We start from the raw sequence: 17424 nt of genomic DNA on the forward strand, positions 1-17424 counted from the left end.
TGGTTTCAGAGAGCAGCCCTTGGTAAACCTCCCATCTTCAGACTTCTGGGTCTCAGATCTCTTCCCCGGAAACCAAGTTTAAAACAAGCATCTACTATGTGTTCAATTTGGGGGATTCAGCAATGCAACAGGTAAGGTCCGTAACCTCAAATGATTTACAGTTTTTTGGGAAGTTAAGGCTTCTGAAAGCAATGCAGAGGCTTGGAAAACTGTTAAACCTGATAAATATATGAATGGAAGAAGAAGGAGGAGAAGAGGAAAAAAAGACTTCTGAGTACACTGTCTAAAATTGTGCTCATAGACAAATAGCTTTCGGGTGTAAGGTTTCTCTGTGAATTCATAATGTCTTTAGGGTTAAAGAATGGGGTATGATTAGGGACCATAGGAAAAAAACTCCCTCCTAAGACAACTGGTCATCCAGGCTCTGTTTGCCTGTTTAGAAAGACATGAATTTGTGACCTCCCAAGGCAGCTCATTCCAACAGTTCTCCTGATTGAGAAGTTCTGATATTTCACTGAAACTTTTTCTCTATTTCTGTTTTCTCTGTAGTTATACAGACTGAATTGGCTCCTTTTTTTTTTTTTTTGCGGTACGCGGGCCTCTCACCGTTGTGGCCTCTCCCACCACAGAGCACAGGCTCCGGACGCGCAGGCTCAGTGGCCATGGCTCACGGGCCCAGCCGCTCCGCAGCATGTGGGATCTTCCCGGACCGGGGCACGAACCCGTGTCCCCTGCATCGGCAGGCGGACTCTCAACCACTGGGCCACCAGGGAAGCCCATTGGCTCCTTTTTTAATGCAAGTCTTTTATTTATTTGAAAACAAAAAAAAAGATTTACACATTAAAATTATTTGTTAAAATTTAGGGGATAATGGAAATTTGAGCGTTTACTAGATATTTGTTAGTATTAAGGAGTTTTTTTAAGGTATGCTAATAGTTTATGCTTAAGTTAAAAAAGAACTTTTATATTTTAGACATATATACTGAAATAATTAGGGATGTATATATAATATGTAGGTGTTACTTCAAAATAATATGGAGGGGAGAAATGGTTGGGGATATCGATGAAACAAGACTGGCAGTTGAGTCGTCCACTGATGAGAATGAGAAGCTGAATAACAAGGGTTCTACCCTTTTCTCGTACTTATAGAAATGCTTGAAGATATTGGTATACACACACACACACACACACACACAATGGAATACTACTCAACCATAAAAAAGAATGAAATGTTGCCATTTTCAACAACATGGATGGACTTGGAGGGTACAATGTGAAGTGAAGTAAGTCAGACAGAGAAAGACAAATACTGTATGGTATCACTTATATGTAGAATATAAAAAATACAACAAACTAGTGAACATAACAAAAAAGAAACAGACTCACAGATATAGAGAACACACTAGTGGTTAACAGTGGGTAGGGGCTATATAGGGGTAGGGGATTAAAAGGTACAAACTAGTATGTATATAATAAGCTATAAGGATGTATTGTGCAATGCAAGGAATATAGCCAGAATTTTATAATAACTGTAAATGGAGTTTAACCTTTTAAAATTGTGCATCACTATATTGTACACATGTAACATGTACTATTGTACATCAACTATACTTCAATTTAAAAAAACTTAGAAATTTAAGAAAGAAATGCTTGAAATTTTCCACAATAAAAACATTTTATTGTATTTTTATGTTGCTAAAATAATACATGCACAGCATTGGAAAAAATCCTAAGGACAGAAAGGCTTATGATGAAAAGTGACAGTCCTTGCCTACATCCTTCCCATAGTCCCACTCTCCAGAGCCAACTCTTTTTCACATTTGGTGGGGGAGTGGGGGGGAGCGGGGCAGGAGAGAGCATCTTTCTGCAGACTATGTGTCTAAATTAACTGCTTATCAAGTTCTTAATTGTTGTCTCTATATTGTCTGCAGACCCCTGCAGTGGCTGATGAGGATTTTGTCCATTTCATAAACCCACTCCTCCCAGTCGGTATTCCGGTTCCTCTCTGGGTCACCTTTGCTCCTCCCAGCGCACTTCACATCCATTTCTTGTCCCACCACCCACATCCAGTCTCTCTTTACTCCTCATTTTGTAAGACGATGCCATTACTGACCTCACCTTTCTACCCATGTTTCCCCACTACATCCCAAATTGATGGCGTCTGCTTTCCACCCTGCAACCATGATTAAGTCTTCAGTGAATTCTTGGCGGCTTTATTCCTAAACTTAAAAATGAATCATGGGGGACTTCCCTGGTGGTGCAGTGGTTAGGAATCCACCTGTCAATGCAGAGGACACGGGTTCAAGCCCTGGTCTGGGAAGATTCCACATGCTGTGGAGCAGCTATGCCTGTGCACCACAACTACTAAGCCTGCACTCTAGAGCCTGCGAGCCACAACTGCTGAGCCCACGTGCCACAACTACTGAGCCCGTGTGCCACAACTACTGAAGCCCATGAACCTAGAGCCTGTGCTCCGCAATAAGAGAAGCCACTGCGATGAAAAGCCCACGCACCGCAACAAAGAGTAGCCCCCACTCGCTGCAACTAGAGGAAGCCCGCGGGCAGCAACAAAGACCCATCATAGCCATAAATAAATAAATAAATATATTAAAAAAATGAATCATGGAACTTGAATTATTATCACTATGTAATAGTGTTCACAGCAGAGCCAATTATCGTGTCCAGATTAGGTCTCCTTCTCCTAGATCCTAGGTCTCAATTCTTGCATCACTCAGAAGAGAAAGACTTTAGCATCAAGGAATCAAGACATTAGGAATCAAGTTTAAATGGAATCTCCTTTTTCATACTCAACTTGTACCAGCATTTCCCATCTTCTAGATGATACTATTTATTTATTTATTTTTAGTAAATTTATTTATTTATTGGTTACACCGGGTCTTCGTTGCTATGCGCGGGCTTTCTCTAGTTGCAACGAGCGACAGCCGCTCTTCGTTGCGGTGCGTGGGTTTCTCGTTGTGGTGGCTTCTCATGTTGCGGAGCACAAGCTCTAGGTGTGTGGGCTTCAGCAATTATAGCACGCGGGCTCAGTAGTTGTGGGTTGCGGTCTCTAGAGTGCAGGCTAATTAGTTGTGGCTCACGGGCTTAGTTGCTCCACAGCATGTGAGATCTTCCCCGACCGGGGCTCGAACCCGTGTCCCCTGCATTGGCAGGTGGATTCTTAACCACTGTGCCACCAGGGAAGTCCCTAGATGATACTATTTAATTCTTCAAATCCCATCACTGCCTTCACCTCTACCTGCACCTGATTTTACCTGGTGACTTCGTTCCTTAGCCCTGGGCTCCTGAGCCAATCTGGGTGCTTCTAAGCTTCCAGCTGTTGTCCTGTGACCTTCTTGGGTAGGATATTCTGTCATAGGGGTCTCACAGCATTCTCTTTCTTTGTTTACTACCTTGTTTTACAAGATAGCTTCCTAAGAAAGGCAGGTGAACTTCCTGAGTCCTTGCCTTCCTGAGTTCTAAGTCTACCCTCACTTTTAATTAACAAAGAATTTTAAGTTAGGACTCATTTTCTCTCGGTACATTTGTTCTTTTTTTTTTTTTTTTTTTTTTGCTGTATGCGGGCCTCTCACTGTTGTGGCCTCTCCCGTTGCGGAGCACAGGCTCCAGACGCGCAGGCTCAGCGGCCATGGCTCACGGGCCCAGCCGCTCCGCGGCATGTGGGATCTTCCCGGACCGGGGCACGAACCCGTGTCCCCTGCATCGGCAGGCGTACCCCCAACCACTGCGCCGCCAGGGAAGCCCAGAACATTTGTTCTTAACCTTATTTCTTTGTCCTTATTTTCATACTCTACTACACATTTTCTTTTTCTTTCATTGTTTTATCGGCAATCACATTTTTAATGTCCAAGAGTTTGTTCTTATTTTTACCTTTAAAAATGCATCATTTTTAATGATTACAATATCTTTATGAATGTTTTAAAATAAACTAGTGAGGTTTTTAAAATTTTTCTTGTTTCCTGAATATTTTTGTGGCTTTTTATCATGATCTTTTCCTTCACGTTGCCAGCGTTCCTCAGGTAGCTGAGCATCTTTGGTTTTCTGCTCCTGTTTCAGGAGGAGACTAAACGAAGCCGAATAAGGGCTCTGAGGAGGTGGGGCTTGTAGTCTGGCCGGTGTTGCTGAGGTGAGCAAGCAGGGGCCGGTCTTGGTCAGATGCCTGTCGGCTGGCTACTTAGTGCATCGGGGGTATAGGGCTATTGCTCCATCTCCAGGCTTCTAGTTAGTCTCCCTGTTTTCATCCTCACATCTCACCCCACATCTTCCATCACACTTACTTTTCCAGGTATGAAAACTCTTGGGAATTCAGTAGTGCAGGTGGGTTCTCTTCATTCATCAGTAATTAGTCTCTACCCTCTGTTTTTCAGAAACTTTTTGAAATCTCTCATCTACTCATGATTCCCTTTCTGTATTTGACATAGCTTTGGGTTTATACTCTTCTTATTTCTTTACCATATTTTTAATGTGGTACCAATCCATGTTTTTCTCCTGGCATCTTGGACCAGCTGCCTCTCCTTTTAGTTATTATTTTAAATAAAGAGCCCCTGTTTCTCCATATATTCTTCCTAATGTCTTCATTGGTCGCTGCAGAAACGCATAGACAGTAGTGTTATGGATTGAAGTGTGTCCCCCCCAAAACAAGCCATGTTGAAGTCCTATCTCCCAGGACCTTAAAATGTGACCTATTTGGAAGTAGGGTTGTTGCATATGTAATTAGTTAAGATGAGGCCATACTGGAGTGGAGTAGTCCCATAATCCAATATGACTAGTGTCCTTATAAGAAGACAGCCGTCTAAAGACACAAAGACATACAGGGAGAATGCTGTGTGATGACAAAGTCAGAGATTGGGGTTATAGAGCTGCAAGCCAAGGGACACTAAAGATTGCCTGAAAAACCATAAGAAGCAGCAGAAGTCAAGGCAGGAGTCTCTTTTATAAAAGTTTCAGAGGGAGCACTGTCCTGCCAACATCTTGATTTTTGACTTCTAAACTCCAGAATGAGAGACAATAAATTTCTGTTGTCTTAAGCCATCCAATTTATAGAACTTTGTTATGGCAACCCTGGAAAACTAATGCAAATACAGAGACAGCAATTAAGAGCTTGATAAGCATTCAATTTAGAAATATAGAGGTAACTTGCAGAAATACCCTGCCCCCCCAAAAAAAAGAAAAACAGGTTGAAAATAGTTACTTCTGGAAAGTGAGACTATGGCTAGGAAGTAGACAGAGGACTGTCACTTTTCATTTTAATCCTTTCTGTACTATTGCATTGTTTTCAGCCATCTTCTTGCTTCCCTAGACATCATTCTGACTTGTGATCTAGTTTGTCAACATTTGTGGCAGGCAGAATAATAGTCCCCCTGCCCAAAGTTGTCCATGTCCTAAACCCTGGAACCTGTATATATTCACCTTATATGGTAAGGGAGAATGTAGGTTCAAGATAGAGTTAAGATTGCTAATAATCTGACCTTAAAATAAGGAGATAATTCTCAGCCCAATGTAATCACAAGAGCCCTTAAAAGTGAAATAAGGGGGAGTAAGACGAGTCAGAGAAAGAGATACGATGTCAGAAGCAGGTCCCTGGAGCGAGGGTATGATGTGCTGTGAGGATTCAACCATTGTTGCTAAATACTTTGAAGATGGGGGAAGGAGAACATTCATAGACAAGAAGTGTGGGTGGTCTCTAGACAATGAAAAGGCAAGGAACTGATTCTTTCCCAGAGCCTTCAGAAAGGTGTGAGGCCCTCCTGATACTGTGATGTTAACCCCCTGAGACCTGTGGCAGACTTCTGACTGCAGAACTATGAGATAATTAATCTGTATTGTTTTAGGCCAGTAAATGTGTGGTCATTTGTTACAGCAGCTGTAGGAAACTCATACACCATCTCTCTAAAAATGTAGGCTTAGAGCTAAAGCATAGTACCCCGGATGGGAACTAGCCATCGCTCAGTACCTTGGAATTCTTCTCTTTCCTATCTTATCTCTTAATCTAACTATAAAGCTGACGTTTGCTTTTGTAGCTGTCACCAGATTCTATTTTCTCATACTAAACTTGCAAAAAATGAAAGCCCATAGGCTATAATGCCCATGGGGAGGTAACATTTACCATATTGCCGCTTCCATTATACTGGCTATGGGCATAGACCTTGGAGTCAAGAAGAGCTGGGTTCTAATCCCCATTCGACTATTTACTAGCTGTGTGATCTCAAATGAGCCCATTTAACTCTTGAAGCTTCAGTTTCTTCATCAGGAAATCAAAGCTAGTAACAGTACCAGCTCCTGGGGCTCCTGTGGTATCTAAATGAGATGATGTATTTCAAGCACTTAGCACAATGCCTGGCCCGTGGGTAGTGCACAATATAAATAGTACCTTAAACTTGAAAAGTGAAGGAATGGGCTGATGCTGGGTTTACACCAGGAACTCTGATTCCTGTTGCTGTTCCCAAGGGCTTCAACTGAAAATTATCTGACTCTCTCACTTTGTTTTGTATATATGGTAATATATATGGTATCCTGGAATACCAAACAGGTGTGTGTGGGTGCTGAACCCAACACGTGGCTCACAAGTGTTCTTAGCATAATATTAGCTGAAGAAGTTTATATAGTCAAAACACAAACTTTAATTCGGTGGTTAGTGCATGGTAACCACTCTTTCTCCCTCATCCCATCCCACGGTGTGAAGACTGTCAACAGTGCTCTTGGGATGACTGAAGATGAAGAAGTGGTCCTCTGCCTTTCCACCTACAATCCCTTCATTCTGAGGTCTTCATTCTGAGGCCTTTGTTCTGAGATCTACAGTCTAGATGCTTTTAGCTGTTGGCTACCTGCTCATTCCATCCCCATCGACCACCTCACCTACAGAACCTGTTCTGATTTCAAGACTTGGAGGGAAATTTTAATTTCTTGACTTTATCCTCACTGACTTGTCTCCCTACCTCATCCTCCCTTAAAAGAATGCCTAAGATTAAGAGAATGGGCTCTTGAGTCCATTCACATCAGACCTAGATTCAAAACCTAACTTGGCCACTTGGGAGCTGTTTGCCTTTGAGCAAGTTGTTTGACTTCTCTCTGTACCATGTTCTTCTTCTATAAAATGGGAATACCATTTAAAATAGAATGCACAGTTGAGATGATACATGGGAAACACTGAGCAGGATGCCTGGCACCGTAAGGCTGAATAATAGTGATAGTGATAATAATGCCATTACTACTTTATTGCTTCTTTATTCCTTCAGCCTCTCTACAGGTCTCTTTTCCCAGCCTATCCCCTGAGACTCCATATCTGGCAGCATTCCTCTGCTAAGTTGAGTTAGAATCCTTACGATGTTAAGTGTATAACTGGTCCCCATAGTTTATATAATTATACATTAGTTTCTGATTTAAGCAAAGAATGTACTTCAATATGGCATCATTTAATAAAAGCCTAACCTGCCCCCTACCTGGCAGAGATGCTGGGAGCTTATTAAGATAATGTCTTTCTAGTACTTACAGCCCCTTGAAAGACATTCACTAAATAAACAATGGTGTTTGATTTTTGCGTTGTTTGTTTTAGTTCTTAATGCATCCTCTCTGAATTGTATTAATAGGTCCTCTGCCGTGTTTCTCACAATATGGGCACTTGTTAAATGCCGCTAAATGGGGAATGGGAGTGAAGGTTGCTTCTATGTGCCTCTGCTTTGCTCTCACCCTCTTCCCTCTTTCTCTCTCCCTCCTCCCTCTGTCTCTCTCCTTCTCTCTATTAAACCTGGAATCCCCCTCCTCCTTCTGTGTTGCTAGTACACTGATTTTCAACCTTGGCCGCATATCAGACTCATTTGGGGAGCTTTTGAAGCTTCTTGATAGCCAGGCAAGATCCTAGACCAATGAAATAAAGACCTCTGGAAGTGTGACCCAGACATCAATGTTTTCTTGAGTTTCCTAAATGATTCCAGTGTGTAGCCCAGGCTGACCAGACCCCAATCAAATGACACATGAGAACAGAAAATTAGTATTTAATGTTTACTTCTACTCAAGCGTGAGGGGAGATCCAGTGCAATCTCTTTTCTTCTTCCAGTGAATAACAGTACCTGGCAAAGAATGAGCATTTAAAACACATTTCTTTTTTCGGCTGAAAGTATACCCTACCCAGCCCAAAGGATTTCTCCATGTCTCTGGACTTCTGTAACAGTTGATGTGAATACCTCTTATTAATTATGATGATCTATCAATTTGGTTTTTCAGATTTTCTGGGGTAAATAATTCTACCATTTACGAGTAATTTTATCACACTCTTTAACATGGAAAATAGATTCTTGTCATGTGGTGTGAAGACTGCTATCACCCAGGGGTGTACTAGGTACTGCCTGACAGTCCAGAGGAAGGCCTGGGATGCAGGGATATGGAGGAGAAAGAGCACAGGCCTTCCAGGGTTCAAATCTCCACTCCACTATTTGCCTACAGGGACATAATCTCACCCTCAGAGCTCTGGTCTCCATTTCGTGAAAGAGGGGGAATGATACCCACTACTCTGGTGGTTATAGTCATTGAAGGCACAACGTAAGAAAGAAAACACTGACTGTCCTAGTCAGCTCAGGCTGTTGTAACAAAATACTACAGAAATTTTTTTCTCACAGGTCTGGAATTGGGAAGTACAATATCAGGGTGCCCGCATAGTTGAATTCTGGTAAGAGCCCTCTTCCTGGCTTTCAGATGGCCACATTCACTGTGTTTTCACCTTTGCTGTGTCCTCACAGAATAAGAACAAGCTCTCTGGTGTTTCTTCTTCTAAGATCACTAATCCAATCCTACCAGGGCCCCACCCTTATGACCTCATTTAACCTTAACTCTCTCCTTGTAGTACTGGTCTCCAAGTCACAGTCACAGGGAGCCAGGGCTTCAACACATGAATTTGGAAGGACACAATTCAGGCCATAAGAGCAAGCACATAATATGAGCTCAATAATATTAATATCCCCTCTCTAGGTAGGTCAGTAGGTAGATAAATAGATAAGGTATAGATATAAGAGCTATCTATGTATCTATCTATGTATCTGTTTATTTTTCTTGAGAGAACCAAAAGAGCATCAGGGAAGAGAAATCAAAACTAGATCTTGTAGGTTGAATAGGAATGTCTTAGGCAAACGAAGGTATTCCAAGCAGAGGAAACAGCAATTCAAGTCTTTTAAAAGACATAGCATGTTTTGAAATTAGTGAAAACATCACCAGTTTTCACCAGAACTTGGAGTTGGCAAGAGAAAGGTTCATGGTAGAAAATACAAGAGATGTAGTTTGGAGGCATGTCATTAACAGGCAAGGCTACCAAGCTGAGGTTGCTGGGTTTTTTCCTGGGGTTAAAGGATTCCTGTGCCAGTAGTTACCTTTTACCTTTTATTTTCCCAGATAACTAGTTGAATTCTTGAGGGCAAGGATCTTGCCAAATGTTCTTTTGTAATCCATCCCTGAACCTAAGACACTGCCTTAAGAATGTAACAGGAACGAATTGCTCCATAACCTTGGCATATAAGAGCTATCATACCTTTTTTATTTGTTCAGTTTGCATTAAAGCCAGCTAGAATCTCCTTCCTCTGGGTTGGCGTGAAATACAGCATTACTTTCCTGGGTGGTGGTCAGCGTGGGAACAGATCTGCTTCTCCTTCATCTATGCACACGGCCTCTCCATCTATGGCAGTGTCTCCTTGACTTACATTGCTATGTTTGCTGGCTTGTCTTCCAGCAAAGCTCTACTCCATGCCTTAAATGCTCTGTTCCACCCTCAGTTGTAACCTTGGCTCCAATCCTTAGCCCTTGGTCCTTACAGATGCACAGAATTATTATGTTCTAAAGTGGTGTTCTCCACCTCTAGGTGCTGCTCTGCTACTGGCTTGGCTCTTTGTCCCTTCCAGCTTCAAATTTCTTTCTATCTCCTCTTGAGTCTTTAGATATTTTTGTTAATAATTTTCAAAACACAAAGCTTTTATTTCTCTCCTTCACTTGGGCAATCTGAATCAATTGCATCGATGGGCGTGACCTCTGGAACACAAATGCCTGTTTAAAATAAAAGCCTGATTATTATATAATGAACAATATTCAGTTTACTAAATAGTTAACTTAAACATAAATATATGTATATATTTATGATGAATAGACATATAATTTATGCTAATGATAATTACAAATAATACAAAGACATAATAACTCCACTGCAGCTCTGGTATTAATTACCAATGCTTCATGTCGCTTCTGTTCCACATCCATATACTGACAATTTGACATGCCCAGGAACTGTGCTGGGTACAGAGGGCATGGAGATGGCTATGATATCATCCTTGTCCTCAAAGAGGTTAGACTTTAATTCATGAGTAAGACAGATACATGGTAATAGCTAAGGTAGTAGGAACACCCTTATTAAGGAATGATGATTAGGCTGACACTGTTGTTTTATCATGACTCTGCCAAGCTTCCTTATTTGCTGTGCTATTTCTGTGTTAGCCTTGTGACCAGCTTGTCCATATCCAGAACCTACACTGGCCCTTATTTCCTTAGTCAGTTCCTGGTAAGGTATAACTATGCCATGCTGTTGAAACAAAATAACTCCCAAATCTCTGGATGGGGGTATTGACATATGAAAAGTTTGTTTTTCTTACTCATATGAAGCCCCATATGACTAGAGAACACAGACTGCTCCATGTGGTCACTCAGGGAACCAGGATCTCTGGGCTCTTTACCTCTTATAGGGAGATGGTGATGCCACCATCTCAGCATATGGTGCAGTGGACTGTTGCTATCCCCAAATGACACACATCATTTTTGCTTATAGGCTAATGAATCAGAACTTGTAACAGGGCCCCAAACTAACTATAGGAAAGGCAGGAAGATGTAGGGGAGCCTATAGATTATTTGGTGATTATTACTGTTGCTGTCACCAGAGTGGTGATTTTAGAGAAATTATTAGAGAGTGAGCTTTGAAGAATTCGAATCCTGACTCCTGTAAGTTACTTTTGGAGTCTCCATGGGCACAATAAATAGCGTCCTTCTTCCCTGCTGTGTACTGAGCATGTTAAACAATAAAGTAAAAGAATAAAGATGGAGGCCAGAATAGCATCTCTATTAATGATGCAGGACATGTCATAGGATGTGGCTTTATTCTTTTAGCTAAGCGGTCCCATTGGTGGAATCCCAGAATTAGGCTGACTCCTGGATCAGGTGAGACTGATGGCATGGTGGAACAGAGGAGAACTCATGTCTTGTACAAGACTACTGGCTCCCAAAGAAGGAAGAGGAAAAGTGGAGATGAACAGAGCATGCCTACTGACTCTTCACCTACTTCCCAATTAGGTCATCTCACCTCTCAGAGTAGTATAAGGGAAAGCGTTTTTCATGAACTCTTATTAGTTGTGTCATTTGGGTCAGTCATCCAGCCTCTCTGACTGTCAATTTGCTCCCTAATGAAATGGACATCATAGCTCACATTTTCTCTTCTTGGGTCTTTTACAAGTGCTGGAAATTAGGAGATGTACTAGACTCATAATGCAAAAGAGTTCTTCAATTGCCTTCTGTAAAATGCTCATGACTTGCGATACAATTACTTATGAGTTTATGAGACCAGATGGCTTAAAACATCCCCCACACCCAGCATGCCCATAACTTTAATAATCTTCTGAGCTGGTTCTCTTCCAAAACCTGTCTGTTTATTACTCAACATGCATTTCCTCAACAACCCTTTAGGGTTGTTCCTGTTCTCGGTAGTAAATGTCTGAAACCACCCTTTTTTCAGCAAAAGCAAAAGCTATCCACTTGATGTCCCTCCATGGAGGTTTCTATTTTAACTCTTTTTGACTGCTTCCATGTGGGTTTGATTGGCACTAGGAATGGAAAATACCCAAATCAAAATAGTCAATTTCAGAAAAATGAACGTTCCATTTCCCTAGTGAAAGACTAATTAGTCTCTGGCCCAGAGAGTCTAAGGTTGAGTGTTCTCAGATAAGAAATTACTCTTTTAAAATCTAAAAGATTTTTAAAAGAACTGTTTTAAATGAAAGTATTAAATTATACAATTATATGTGTAGACTCTGCCATCGAGGGAGTTATTTTCATGGTATAGGCTGAATCCAGCATAAAAATATTTACTGCTCTGAAATGTCAATATGAAATAATCAGAATCTAAATGTTTACTGTATAATCAGTCTCCATTCATCCATTCACAATGTTCCCTGAGAAACGCTGATTACACTGAATTTGACCACCTGGATTCTCCTAATATCTTCAGGCTTAGGGAAAAAAAGTGCCAAAGTTTCACTCACAGGAATTTTCTAACAACTTTTTAAGGAAAAGACTTTGTGGAACAGGGAAATATGCAACGATGATGACTTCCGTAAGTTCCAAATAACACCCATAGCCCAGAAGAGCCACCCTACTGGTCTCCCTCGGCCATATCTCCTAGGTCCAACCTCAAGTCACTAAGTCAGTAAATCTTCACAGATCTTCATCAACTCTGTGACAAAAACTGAGCTAGGTAATAGGGATATAATTGTGGTCCATGTTCTTGGGGAGCTCAGAATCTAGTGAGAGAGACAGGTAAATGAACAACCAAAGACAATGCATTGTGGTAAGCCCGATGTTAAGAGTAAGCCTAGTGGCAGAGGGTTGGAAGGGTCCTCTTAGAGAGGACCATCAAGCCCACTCTCAGATGTTATTCCAAACTGAAGGCAAAGGCAATTTTGTCTATTTTATTAATTTGTGTGCAATTGGAAGAACAATTTTAACTTACTGTAAAGACTTCATTTTCAACATTTATTTTAAAAATTAACATTGAGTCTACCAATTCAGTGATGTGGAACAAGGTTGACTATAGGTGACAGCCTTGTGAACATGCTGGAGATGGCAAGGGATGACCCAGAAAGTTTGAGACTACACAGCAGGAGGCCAGGGTTTAAGTTGTGTGATCTTGGGTTAAAAATAAGTGCTTTCTCCTACTAAATGTAAAATAGATAGCTAGTGGGAAGCAGCCGCATAGCACAGGGAGATCAGCTCGGTGCTTTGTGACCACCTAGAGGGGTGGGATAGGGAGGGTGGGATAGGGAGGGTGGGAGGGAGGGAGACGCCCGAGGGAAGAGATATGGGGATATATGTATATGTATAACTGGTTCACTTTGTTATAAAGCAGAAACTAACACACCATTGTAAAGCAATTATACTCCAATAAAGATGTTAAAAAAAAAAGTGCTTTCTCATAGCTACTGTTTAATTATCTGAAAAAGAAGGGAGCTGGACCAGTTGATCTCTTAGGTTCTGTCGCCTCTGAGTACCTATAATATTAACTAGGAAACATTCTCATTAAAAAAAAAAAATTAAAACAGATCCTAGAAGTGCTTCAGCAGGAAATGATATTAGCCTAATTTAAGTTACATATTTCATTTGCTTGTTCAGCAATCAATGCATCAACATAACAGGTCAAGATCATGGACTTTGGGGTCCATCAGAACTGGGTTTGTTCAAGCTTTGTCATTTTACTGGCTCTGAGGCCATGAGAAATTTATTTAACTTTTCTGGGCTTCTGTAAAATGAGGAAGTTAAAGCTTATCTCAAATGGATGTTGTGGGAATTAAATAAGATAACGTTTCTAAGAGCTTAGCACAGTACTGGACACAAAGGAGACTCAATACACAGTATTGTTTTTAATGAATACTTCTGTGAGGTGCACACTGCCCATGGTGCCAAAGTAAAACCGAGTCCCTGCTTATAATCTGGGAGAGAGAGAAATATAAATCATCATATTTTGTACACATGAAAAGTATATAGTAGAGGCATGAATGAAGTAGTATCAGAGCACAGGAGGAGTGATACTGACTTAGAGCATGAGGTAGGGGTAAGGTCTAGAGACAGTTATACAGAAGAGGTAATATTGTCAACTGGATTTAATGTACAAGGGAATTATCTAGGCAAGCAAGGCAGGAAAGGGCAAAGGAAGGAGCATGAGCAAAGGTGTATGTGATTTGAAAATAATGAGCAGTCTGATTGATCTATGGGTGAGACCAAGAAGGCAACCTGGGGCCACCTTGTGAAGAGTCACATGAGAAAATTTGGGCTTCCAATAAATAGGGACCCATCAAAGGTTGATTTACTGCATATTTATTTTTAATTTTTTAGAATTCAGATCTTTTTTAATATGTTATTATTTTTATTGATATTAGTATAGTATTTTTTTATAAATTTAGTTTTATTTATTTATTATTTTTGGTTGTGTTGGGTCTTTGTTGCTGCGCTCATGCTTTCTGTAGTTGCACTGAGCGGGGGCTACTCTTCACTGCAGTGCGTGGGCTTCTCAGTGTGGTGGCTTCTCTTGTTGCCAAGCATGGGCTCTAGGTGCGCGGGCTTCAGTAGTTGTGGCGCACGGGCTTAGTTGCTCCGTGGCGTGTGGGATCTTCCCGGAGCAGGGCTCGAACCGGTGTCCCCTGCATTGGCAGGCAGACAGATTCTTAACCACTGCGCCACCAGGGAAGCCCTAGACTGCAGATCTTTTACTGAGTCAGCTTAGTACAGTTGGCCCTCTGTATCCATGGGTTTCGCATCCTCAGATTCAACTAATGGTGGACCAAAAAATTTTTTTTTAAAAATCCTGGAAAGTTCCAAAAAGCAAGACTTGAATTTTCCACATGCCAGCAATTATTTACATAGCATATACATCGCATTAGGTATTACAAGTAATTTAGGGATGATTTAAAATATAAGGGAGGATGTGCATAGATTATATGCAAATACTATGCCATTTTATATAAGGGACTGGAGCATCCTCGAATTTTGGTATCTGAGGGGAAAGGGAGACTAGACGTTCTTGGAACCAATCCCTCATGGGTACTGAAGGACAACTGTCCTCTATTGCCCCCTTGGTCTAAATTAGGGGTAGACAAACAGCCTGCAGACCACATCTGGTCTGAGGCTCAAGGTAAGAAATGTTTTAAATGGTTACATTTCAAGTGGTTATACAAACAACTACATAATATGCTTGATCACGAAGCATGAAATGTTTATTATTATTGTCATTGTTGTTGTTATTTGACCCTTAAAGAAAAATTTTGCTGGCCACTGGTCTAAATGATTAATGTTAAACTCATAATATTTTGATTAAAAGGCCAATATGTTCATTAAATTTATAAATATTGGCTTTGTGCCTACCATGTGTCTAGAATTGTCTTTCTCCCTGAAAACATTCTTTTTTGTCCAACCTAACTTTTGCATTATGTAATAGATTCAGGATTCATGACCTAGCTCTGTTCTTTCCTGCATTCTTTGGCTTTTGGGATATACTTTTTATTCTCTTTTAGATCATATGATAATTGTCAATTAAACAATGGGAATTTTGTGTTTTTCTTTTCCTTCCCAGCAGTTACCCAACAATTCTACTGGTATCTATTTTCTTTGCCTGAAAATAAGAATTTCCCTCTTTTCTAAGTGTCCTAGATTGCAATTTTGTGCTTGATCTACATTAGCTGGACTATAGATTGTTGACCCATATGCAAAAGAGATACCAAAATAACAGTGGCTTAAACAAAGTAGAGGATGTTTCTCCTCCTCACATTATAGCCCTGGGGTAATTGGTCAGAGCTGGAATGATGGCTCAGCTCCACAGTGTGTTGCAGGGATCCAGGCTTTTCCTGTCTTGTTGCTCCTCTGTCCCTACAGGTTGCTCTTCTCTGAGCGGTGCAAGGTGAATCACTACCACATTGTGCTCCAAACACTTGGATCAGAGATGGCAAGAACATAATTACCTACCTTGCAATATTGGTGCAAAATTATAGAAACATAGTGCACCCAAGCAAGTGCTACAGCTATCTGTTATTACTAATAAATAGGACGTTGCAAAGAGTCTGGTAAAGTGCCAGTTATTTAGTATGTGCTGAATAAAAATAGTCTCAGTGGAGCTGAATTGTGAAATAAATATAAAGATGCATTTTTGATCTTCTCGGTGGTTCTGGGGAATATGACGGCTATTATAATGAGAATACCAGTATAGCTACACTTGAGAGGAATTTTTGTTTTGTCTTGTTTTGTTTTGTTATGAGCCAAAGAGTGTCTTAAGGATTTCGATTCTAGTAAATTCTGAATTCCATGCATAACTCAACAGCACATTCTTAGAATCCCTGTACTTTTTTTTTCAGACTTTTTGCCTGTAGCCAAATCCTATTAAATATATTTCCATGTCATGTTGTGCTTAAATAATGTGGCAGGACAGAGCCTTGACTTAGAAAATGACACCCTTCCTCCGAGGAGGCTTCTATCACAATCATCTCATACAGAAATCATATCTTGTGTTTTGCCTCTGTGGAAATGCACGACATTGTTAAAAATTTATTTTTGCTGCAAGAAAATCTTATTCTTGGTTTATTGTGTCAAACAGCTGCTAGTATATAGTGCTGGGCAGCTGCCCAGCTGTGAGACTCACATAAATTAATTTAACCCTCGGGTACATTGCGAGGCCAATTAGAATGGTCCCTCCAGGTACAGCAGTGACTTAAGAACACTTTTTATCAGGGGGGATCCAGATGATTTGATGATGCCCAAAGTCCTGTAACGAATACTTTCCAAATATTATGGCAAGTTATCATGTAAAGTATGTTTATGACAGCTTGTTGTGTATATATATATATATATATATGTGTGTGTGTGTGTGTGTGTGTGTGTGTGTATACACACACACACATATATATGAATAGTAATGAGGGAAAATCATAATAATACTTAGGTATATATCAGTTTACAGAATATGGTATGGGTTTTCTAGAGTAATCTAAAGCATTTGACTAAAATTGATTTGGACTGCCAATCAAAAATACTTCTTTCTCTTTCCTCTTCTCCTTCTGTTAGTACTAATTCTACTGAGATGGGGTTGGATAGGTCAAGTCTTCTGCATTGACTCTTTTAAATGTAAAGATATAAAATAAAATCTTGTGGACCTTTGATTTGTCCCTATGGTCCTTGATCGCTGGGTTTGAGGAGCATTGAATTAAAGGTTCGGCACTGCCATCACACTTGTAATCATGGGAACCAGTGTAATCATAAACGCGATCACAGAAGCTGGCATGGAAATCTCATAGCCCATTTATAAAGCGTCTGTACATATGATTTATAATATACATACACCAATGTTTAGTATTATAATAAAATAAGGAAAGAAAATTTAAAATTATCATGTAGAGTTCTCATGCACTAAGTATTAAGTCCAAAGAATGCCCTAGGGATCTTCAGGTATGGAGTTTGAAAAGTAGTAAATCAAATAAAATTTCAAAGTTTCTTATCTCAAGATTAAATGGGCCCATTTTAGGATCTAGAGATTCTCCTTGTAAGTTTTAACATTTCATTTCAATTGATACAAGTTTTTTAAGAGGCAATATCATACGACGGTTCAGAGCACAGGTTTTGGGGTTAGAAAAA

The sequence above is a fragment of the Grampus griseus genome (assembly GCF_964374135.1).
Source record: "Grampus griseus genome assembly, chromosome: 1".
Lineage (NCBI taxonomy): Eukaryota > Metazoa > Chordata > Mammalia > Artiodactyla > Delphinidae > Grampus > Grampus griseus.